The sequence below is a fragment of the Schistocerca piceifrons genome, chromosome 1 (genome assembly GCF_021461385.2).
Source record: "Schistocerca piceifrons isolate TAMUIC-IGC-003096 chromosome 1, iqSchPice1.1, whole genome shotgun sequence".
In the NCBI taxonomy this organism is placed as follows: domain Eukaryota; kingdom Metazoa; phylum Arthropoda; class Insecta; order Orthoptera; family Acrididae; genus Schistocerca; species Schistocerca piceifrons.
In genome coordinates, this window is record NC_060138.1 from 912,553,157 (window position 1) to 912,564,207 (window position 11,051).

Consider the following 11,051-nt stretch of genomic DNA (forward strand, 5'->3'; position numbering starts at 1 on the left):
CTGTTCATGCAGATGGTTATTGTCTTGCAAATGTCCCCATCTGTTGACTCAGGAATCGAGATATGGCTGCACAATCCGTTACGGCCATGCGGATAAGATGCCTGTCATCTCGACTGCTAGTGAAACGAGGCCATTAGGGTCCAGCACGGTGTTCCGTATTACCCTCCTGAACCCACCGATTCCACATTCTGCTAAGAGTGATTGGATCTCAACCAACGCGAGCAGCAACGTCGTGATACGATAAACCGCAATCGCAATGGCAATAGGCTACAATCTGACCTTTATCAAAGTCGGAAACGTGATGGTACGCAGTTCTCCTCCTTACATGAGTCACCACAACAACATTTCACCAGGCAACACCAGTCAACTGCTGTTTGTGTATGAGAAATCATTGCAGGTGTCGTCACTGGCGCCAACCTTGTGTGAATGCTCTGAAAAGATAATCATTTGCATATCACAGCATCTTCTTCCTGTCGGTTAAATTTCGTGTCTGTAGCACGTCATCTTCATGGTGTAGCAATTTTAATGGCCACTAGTGTATTATGGATTAGTGTATCTTTTCTTATCTTATGGAATAGTACTGTGGGGTGGGACGTGCCAAACTAATATGAAAAGAGTTTTCACACTGTAAAAGTGAGCCAGGAGGATCATAGCAAAAGTAAAACTAGGAACTTCTTGCAAACCCCTATTCATTAGACACAATATTCTCACAGTTTATGCCATGTATATACTAGAAAATATAATGCTAGTGAAAGAAGACACTAAGATCACAAAAAGAAACATGGATATTCGCAACTATAAAACAAGGCATAGAAAAGATTTTCATATGATTAACAGAAGATTAGCAGTGAAAAGCCCCTAATGCAAGGCAGCTGTTTTTAATAACTTGTTACCGAATGAAGTTAAGGTATTGGCGGGGATAATTTTAAAAAGAGAGTCAAGCAGTAGCTTATCCAAAATTACTCTTTTAACTTGAATTTATCATGAATTATAATGCAATAAGAAATAATGTGAACTAAAAAAATTGTCATTGTAAAAACTTTATACTTGGTTGAAAATTCACATGCAAGTAAAATTACTTGTTAAGAGCAATAAACTCAATTGAATTAAATCGAATAACCTAAATCATTTGATTCAGGTATGGAAGACATGTCAAATTGTGATAAAATTCCACGATAAACAAAGAACAGCTGATGTTAACAAACAGCATCATAACATTAATACAATTTTGTTACATACACATAAAATAAAATATAATACTTAATTACCCCTTGCTCAAATTGTCATTTCATCGTCTATGAATTCGTCTATTGTCATATAAGTTTGGCATGTCCCACCCCACAGTACTATTCCATAAGACAAGAAAGGATACACTAATCCATAATATACAGTCCTTAGGATTTCAGAATTAAGATATGTTTATCCTCTTCTTAATACATATAGATTGAGTGTTATTTTTTTACAGACATAATCAGCATTTCCTCACAGAACCTGCTGTAGCCTCATTTTTAAAATTTCTAGCTTCATAGTAAATATGATTTTGCCCATTACCTTGTTATATATTGTCATCCCCATATACTGTGGAGTCTGTGCGTATAATTTCAATTAGTGTGTGGGTAGCATAAAATTATTTTTATTTCTTTTATTATACATATGGTTAAAATGATTCTCCCGAAATAATTTTTGTCTGCTGTGTAGGAAGATTATAATTTCATAAATGAATATGGAGGGAACAGTTAGGACAATTTTCTTTTGCAGTTTCAGTATTCAAGATGTTGTTGTTGTTGTTGTTGTTGTTGTTGTCTTCAGTCCAGAGACTGGTTTGATGCAGCTCTCCATGCCACTCTAGCCGGTGCAAGTTTCTTCATCTCCACGTAACTACTGCACCTTACATCCTTCTGAATCTGCTTAGCGTATTCATCTCTTGGCCTCATTCAATGATTTTTACCCTCCACGCTGCCCTCCAATACTAACTCGGTGATCCCTTGATGCCTCAGAACATGTCATAACAATCGATCCCTTCTCATAGTCAAGTTGTGCCACAAATTTCTCTTCTCCCCAATTCTATTCAGTACCTCCTCATTAGTTACATGATCTACCCATCTCATCTTCAGCATTCTTCTGTAGCACCACATTTCGAAAGCTTCTATTCTCTTCTTGTCTAAACTATTTATCATCCATGTTTCACATCGATACATGGCTACAATCCACACAAATACTTTTAGAAAAGACTTCCTGACACTTAAATCTATACTCAGTGTTAATAAATTTTTCGTCTTCAGAAACGCTTTTCTTGCCATTGCCAGTCTACATTTTATATGCTGTCTATTTCAACCATCATCAGTTAATTCACTCCCTAAATAGCAAAACCCATCTACTACTTTAAGTGCCTCATTTCCTAATCTAATTCCCCTCAGCATCACCTGATTTAATTTAACTACATTCCTTTATCGTTGTTTGGCTTTTGTTGACGTTCATCTTACATCCTCCTTTCAACACACTGTCCATTCCATTCAACTGCTCTTCCAGGTCCTTTGCTATCTCTGACAGAATTACAATGTCACTGTCAGACCTCAAAGTTTTTATTTCTTCTCCGTGGATTTTAATTCCTACTCAAAATTTTTCTTTTGTTTCCTTTACTGCTTGCTCAATATATAGCTTGAATAACATTGGGGATAGGCTTCAACCCTCTCTCACTCCCTTCCTAACCACTGATTCCCTTTCATGCCTCCCAACTCTTATAACTACTATCTGGTTTCTGTACAATTTGTAAATAGCCTTTCACTCCCTGCATTTGACCCCTGCCACCTCCAGAATTTGAAAGAGAGTATTCCAGTCAAAATTGTCAAAAGCTTTCTTTAAGCATACAAATGTTTGCCTTTCCTTAATCTATCTTCTAAGAGAAGTTGAAGGGTCAGTATTGCCTCACATGTTCCAACATTTCTGCAGAATCCAAACCGATCTTCCCCAAGGTCAGCTTCTACATTTCTCCATTCGTCTGTAAAGAATTTGTGTCAGTATTTTGCAGCCGTGACTTATTAAACTGATATTCGGTAATTGTCATACATGTCAACACCTGCTTTCTTTGGCATTGGAATTATTGTATTCTTCTTGAAGTCTGAGGGTATTTCACCTGTCTCATACATCTTACTCACCAGATGGTAGAGATTTGTCAGGGTTGGCTCTCCCAAGGCTACTGGTAGTTCTAATGGAATGTTGTTTACTCCCAGGGCCTTGTTTGACTTAGGTCTTTCAGTGCTCTGTCAAACTCTTCATGCAGTATCATATCTCCCATTTCATCTTCATCTACGTCCTCTTCCATTTCCGTAATATTGTCCTCAAATACATCGCCCTTGTATGGACCCTCCACATACTCCTTCCACCTTCCTGCTTTCCCTTCTTTTCTTAGAAATGGGATTCCATCTGAGCTCTTGATATTCATGCAAGTGGTTCTCTTTTCTCCAAAGGTCTCTTTAATTTTCCTGTAGGCAGTGTCTATCTTACCACTAGTGATATATGCCTCTACATCCTTACATTTGTCCTCTGGCCATCCCTGCTTAGCCATTTTGCACTTCGTCTCCTACCTTCCAAACTTCACAGAAGATGAGGTACTGGTATTATTGAAGCTGTGAGTTATGCTTGGGTAGCTCAGATGGTACAGCATTTGCCCATGAAGGCAAAGGTCCCAATTTCTAGTCTTGGTCCAGCAGCACACAGTTTTAATCTGCCAGGAAATTTCGTATCAGCACACACTCCACTGAAGAGTGAAATCTCATTCTGGAAACATCCCCCAGGCTGTGGCTAAGCCATGTTTCTGCAATATCTTTTCTTCTGGGAGTGCTAGTTCTGCAACTTTCACAGAAGAGCTTCTGTGATGTTTGGAGGGTAGGAGATGAGAAACTGGCAGAATTTAAGCTGTGTGGATGGGTCATGAGTATTGCTTGGGTAGCTCAGATGGTAGAGCACTTGCCCGCTAAAGGCAAAGGTCCTGAGTTTGAGTCTCAGTCCAGCACACAGTTTTAATTCTTTTCTGTTACCCAAGGATTTCTACTACCCCTCATCTGTTTACCTGCTTGATCCTCTGCTGCCATCACTATTTCATCTCTCAAAGCTACCCATTCTTCTTCTACTGTATTTCTTTCCCTTGTTCTTGTCAATCATTCCCTAGTGCTCTCTCTGAAACACTCTACAACCTCTGGTTCTATCAGTCTATCCAGATCCCATCTCCTTAAATTCCCACCTTATTGCAGTTTCTTCAGTTTTAATCTGCAGTTCATAACCAACAGATGGTGGTCAGAGTCCATATATGCCCCTTGAAAGGTCTTACAATTTAAAAACTGGTTCCTAAATCTCTGTCTTACATATATATAACCTTCCAGTGTCTCCAGGCCTCTTCCACGTACACTACCTTCTTTCATGATTCTGAAACCATGTGTTAGCTCTGTGCAACATTCTACCAGGTGGCTTCCTCTTTCATTCCTCACCCCCATTCCATATTCACCTACTACTGTTCCTTCTCTTCCTTTTCTGAATATCAAATTACAGTCCCCCATGACTATTAAATTTTCGTCTCCCTTCACTGTCTGAATAATTTCTTCAATCTATTCGAGATACACTACTTGAACTTACCCAGAAAATTATCCCATATTTAAGACAGATAGAAAATAACTAGGATAAGCAATTTTTTGTGTACTCAAGTCAGTGGAATTTGCTAGTATTTGCATTGGAAATGTAGAACTGCTTAGTTTATTTGAAAGAGAGTCAATATGTGTATTTCAGCTAAGTTCTTGTGCACATTTAGTCCCAGGAATTTGACCATGTCACCTTTTTTCATACATTGATTGTTATGTTATATTGTTATATTTTAAGTTCCACACATTTTGAATGTTTGGTTTTGAAATGTACCATATGAGTTTTTGCAATGTCCAGTTTCAACCCATTTGACTGGAACCAGTTTTCTAGGAGCTCAGAATTTTTTCTGTGTCATCATCTTCAATTAAAACAGAAGTATCATCTGCAAACAGAATTATGGGGAATTTACAGGTAAGTCATTTATGTAGAATAAGAGTAGGACTAGCCCAAAAATGGAGCCTTGAGGCACACCTTGTGATACTGTACTCCATTTAGAATAATAATTCACTGCATCTGAGATCACAGCTACCCTTTCTTTTCTGTTGTATAAGTATGTTGTCAGCCAATTTAGAGCATTGTCCTTATTCCTGCATTTGTCTAATTTGTAGATAAGCAAATCATGTTTCACAGAGTCAGATGCTTTTGTGAGATCACGCAAGATATCTGCAACTTTACTCCTCTGATACAATGGTTTGCCTATCTTTTCAATAAAGTTATTCACTGCATCCAGAGTGTTTTTTCTTGGTTGAAATCCAAATTGGTTACTTATAATCATATCATTTTTTACAATAAAGTTTTTGATTTTGTTTGCAGCTACTTTCTTTAACACTTTTGACAGGACTGGAAGAATAGAAATAGGTCAATAGTTTCCCATGTCTTCCCTCAACCCTTTCTTCAACAGAGGTCTGACTTTGGCATACTTCAAACTTCGGGAAAGTATCCTGTTCAAAAAACTGGTTGAATATTTTAGTCAGGAATGTGCAGTAATTATTCTAATCTTATTCTGATGATCCCTGTGTGAGCAATACATAGGGTGTTGTAGTATATTCTTAGAGTCACCATTTAAAGCCAGGCCTTGAAACTTTGTTAATAGACTTTCTCAGGATAGTTTACGTCTATCTTCAAGAGTCTTCCAGTTCAGCTCCTTCAGTACTCTGTGATGCTCTCCCTTGTATTAAACAAACCTGTGTCCATTCATGCTGCCCTTCTCTGTGTGTGTTTTATATTCCCTGTTAGTCCTATTTGGTACAGGTTTTTTACACCTGAGCAATATTTTTGAACTGACTGCATAAGTGATTTGTAAGTGATCTCCTTTGTAGACTGATTGTACTTCCCCAGTATTCCACCAATAAACCAAAGTCTACCACCTGCTTCACCCACAACTGAGCCTATCCCTACAGGGTGTTACACTCAGGTATTTGTATGAGTTGGCCAAATTCCAATAGTGACTCATTGATATTATAGTCATAGGACACTATGTTTTTTGTTTTGTGAAGTGCACAGTTTCACATTTCTGAACATTTAAAGCAAGTTGCCAATCTTTACACCACTTTGAAATCTTATCAAGATCTGACCGAATATTTATGCAGCTTCTTCCAGATAGTACTTCATTACTGATAAATGCATCACATTCAAAAAGCCTGATGTTACTATTAATATTGTCTGCAAGGTCATGAATATACAACATGAACAGCAAGGATCCCAACACACTTTCACGGGGTGCACTCAAAGTTACTTCTATATCTGACAATGACTCTCCATCCAAAATAACATGCTGTGTCCTCCCTGCCAACAGGTTCTCAATCCCACTAGAAATTTGACTCAATACACCATATGATCGAACTTTTGACAATAAGCATAGATGTGGTACTGAGTCAAATGCTTTTTGGAAATCAAGAAATACTACAGCTACCTGACCACCTTGATCCAAGGCTTTCAGTATGTCATGTGAGAAAAGTGCAAGTTGGGTTTCACAAGACTGATGTTCCCAGAATCCATGCTGGTTGGCATTGAGGAGGTCATTCTGTTCAAGATACCCCATTACATTTGAACCCAGAATATTTTCTAAGATTCTACAACAAATTGATGTCAAGGGCATTGGATGGTAGTTTTGTGGATCACTCCTACTACCCCTCTTGTAGATGGGTGTAACCTGTGCCTTATTCCAAGAACTGGGCACAGTTTTCTGTTCAAGGGATTTATGATAGATTATATCTAGGAGAGGGACTAGCTCAGCCACAAATTCAGTATATAATGTGACAGGGACTCCATTTGACCCTGGATCATTGTTCAATTATAACAATTTCAGCAGTTGCTCAACACCACTGACACTAACATTTATTTCGTTCATCTTTTCAGTGGTAAACTGGGGCAATTTTCCTGGGTTTTCATTTGTAAAGGAACATTTGAAAATGGAGTTGAGCATTTCAGCTTTTACTTTGCTACCCTCAGTTTCACTCCCTGTCTCAATCACTAGGGACTGGACCCTAACTTAAGTGCCATTAACAGCCTCTACAAATGACCAGAATTTCTTTGGGTTCAGTGAAAGATCATTTGATAATATTCTGCTATGCTAGTCTTTGAAGGCATCACACATTGTTCTCTTGGTGGCCAAATGTGTTTCATTTAGCATCTCTCTACCTAAAGACCTACACTTTGTTTTACACCCATTGTGCAGTAATCTCTGTTGCTTTAGAAGTTTCTTTACAGTGATTGTATATTATGGAGGCTCCCTCCAATTATGGATTGCTCTACTGTGTACATATCGGTCAAATACATGGAACTGTTCTTTTAAACCTGAGTCATAGTTCCTCTACATGCTCTTGCCCTGTGCTTAAAATTTCAAGTTCCTCATTGAGATATGACAGTACTGATTTTTTTGTCCAGTTTACTGGGCACATATATCTTCCTGCTAGGTTTAGTTGTTCTTTGCACTTTGGTAATTATTGTTGCCAAAATGGCATCTTGATCACTGATGTCAGTTTCAATGTTGGCATCCTCAAAGAGGTCGGGACTCTTTGTTACCATTAGATCCAATGTTTCCATCATGAGTGAGGTTCTTAATTATCCGTTCTAGGCACTTTTCAGAGAAGGCATTTAGTACTGTTTCACAGGATGTCTTATCACATCCACCCCTAGCAAATATGCATTTTCCCAATTAACTGTTGGATGACTAAAGTCTCCACCAATGGTTACATTACAACTGAGGAACTTATGTACAAGTGAACTGGTATTTTTTAAAAAGTTTTCGGTTACATCAGGAGACAAGTCTGGTGGGCAATAGAAGGATCCAATTGTCATTTTATGTCCACCCCTGATACTGAGTCTTCTCCAAACAGTCTCACATGTAGCTTCAATTTCTATTGCAGTGGATTGAGTTACAAATACACCAGCTCCATTTCATATTTGCCTATCTTTTCAATATATACTTAAATTTTCCCCAAAAATCTCACAGCTGTCTCATTGCTACGCACAAAACAACATAAAATATGGAGTTGGTAGAGAATTGAGATGAAATGGTGCATACAGGCAAGATATCACTAGAGAGGGAAAACAAGCAGTGCTCAAAAGCTGTGAACATAGTGACCCCTAGTACCCAAAAGAATAAAACAAAAAAATATTTAAAGCAAGAATGAAAAGCTTATGTTCACTGATTCATGATGATGATGTGATCTTTAGTCCAAAGACTAGGCTGGTGCAGAACATTTTGATGTGTGAATGAGTCAAGGTATAGGCCTATATGAATACACAACAGGTATCATATAGATTTAATTTTTATGCTGAATTAACAATAACCATCACTATACTGATTAACGCTATTCACACTTATGCCATCTAAATTTAATCAAGTAAATTGGTACGAAAGCTTCTGCTTTCTCAGTATTTCTCTCCAGCTGCTGTTTATCTGTGCTTGGTACCTTAATGTTTACTTGATTGCAATGAAGTTAATCAACTAAAATATTTTTTTCACATCTACAAATACTAAGTCTTATTTAGAGTACATTATTACTTGTCATACAGCTTTATAACAAACACTGCTACTTGCCATGTAACTGACAGAAATTTACAATCCCTTTCTCTAGACATTCAGATAAATTATAAAAAGAGTGACTAATGAGGTATGTTTTGGATTTTCATTTGAATTGGCAGGGATACCTTATTTCTTGCTATAAGATTGATGGGAGATTGTTGAATATCATACCACTAGAGAACATGTCATTCTGAACCCTGGACAAGAAGGTAAAGTGTACATTAAAATTAGTTTTGTGTCTTGTTTGTGACAATGAACATTGACGTTCAGTTGAAATTGATTTTATTATCAGCAAATAAAAACGATTAAGGAGTAAATTTATTGAGAAGTGAGTGTAAGAACAATAATATTTGGTCTCTGTCATTCTCTCATTTATTCCAGAACTTGTGACATTCACCTTCCTGGTTTTGCACTTGGTTCTACTTGTCTTGAAGTATTATAACTTGATGATTTTGAAATAATATGCTGAAAATTGATTGTAGAAAGTTTATTGCCAAATAAGTCGCACCACACAGTATTTGGAATTAAGTGGTTCCTTCCCACTTTATTTGCATTTAGAAAATTTTGATGGCCAATTCCTGTCATATAACACACAGATATTACAGGTAAAGACAATCACCCTTCTGCTTCCAAAAACTTATCTGCAATACAGTCACTTTGATTTAATTCAAGTGACAATCCATTCTTTGGACAGGACAATGAAAACTTGATACAGTGGCAATATATCATAACAAAAAAGTGCACATGTTATTGTTACTATCAGTGAAGTCATCACAATTGATCACAATATACAAACTGTACCATTTGTGTATCATTATCACCCAGTGGTTTCATGTATCTTAAACAAATGTGAACCTTTACTCGAGAAGCTAAAATAGTTATTAATTCAGCCTTCGCTTCTGGCTACAAAACCACATTACTTGGTTAATAATATGCCTGGAAGTTTCACAGAGATATTGCACTGGTGATTTCGAGGTGAACTGGATTATTAAAAGACGTGTACAGATATTTGTTAAGCTCAAAAATTACATAATGTTTTGAAAATTGGCCGGGTTGGATTTAGTTGTTTTGATGGTTTTTTGGCCTATGAAAAAAATGTTGAAGGTTAGTAAATTATTAAAGTATACAGGACTGTGTTATGCTTCCGTGTTTAGAATAACCAAACTACAAGTATGGCATCCATCCTGAAAATAATTTTACATTATGATAATTTATGTAAAATCATAATTAGTGAATTAATTATTCAGTGAAACATGTCATCTGTTTTAGAAAAATGTAGCAACAAAAGTGCTTAATTAGTGAGCCATGTCATCATCCAATTCAGAAAAATATAACAACATAAGAGCTGTAGGGTCCCTGTAAAGAGGTCAGGTGTGCACTACACATCAGAGGCTGCTACCATGATAGCTGACTGTTTATGGGGTGCACACAAGTGTTTTTTAGATTAGGCAACTCTTCATCCAATGCAGATAACGATAGTTGTAGGAAAACCAGATTTATCAGTGAAATATCGAAAGAGGGACTATTAAAATCCTAATGATTAACTACCGAAGTTTTTGCAACAAAGTGACAGAGCTCGAAGTGCTCTTGAAAAGCTTTGAAGCTCACATAATACAAGGTACAGAAAGATGGTTGAAACTTGGAATTGATAGCAGTGAGATTTTTGGCGAACATTTAAATGGATATCGAATAAACAGGCTGATGGGAAATGGAAGTGGTGTATTTCTCACAGTAGACAAGACATTCAAATCCATTGAGATAGAAATTGAAACTGCATGTGAGATTGTTTGGGCAAGACTCAGTATCAGAGGTGGGCATAAAATGGTAGCTGGATCCTTCTATTGCACACCAGACACATCTCCTGATGCACTTGAAAACTTTAGAGAAAACCTCAGTTTGCTTGTGCATAAGTTCCCCAATTCCCCAACCATACTTTAATCATTCATGGAGATGTTAATCATCCAACAATCAATTGGGAAAATTACAGTTTTGTTAGTGATGGGTGTGATAAGATATCCTGAGAAACAGTACTAAATGCATTCTCTGGAAACTACCTAGGACACACAGTTCGGAACCCCACTCATGATGGAAATATGTAGGATCTAATGGCAACAAACAGACCTGACCTCTTCGAGGATGTCCATATTGAAATTGGTATCAGTGACCATGACACAGTTGATTGTTATGATTACCAAAGTACAAAGGGCAACTAAACCAAGCAGAAAGGTATGTATGTTCAGTAAACTATATAAGAAACCAGTAGTGTCATATCTCCATGAGGAATTTGAAACTTTCAGCACAGGGCAGGAGCATGACTCAGGTTTAAGAGAATAGTTGACCATGCACTGGATAGATATGTATCTAGTAGTACAGTCCATAATGGGAGTGA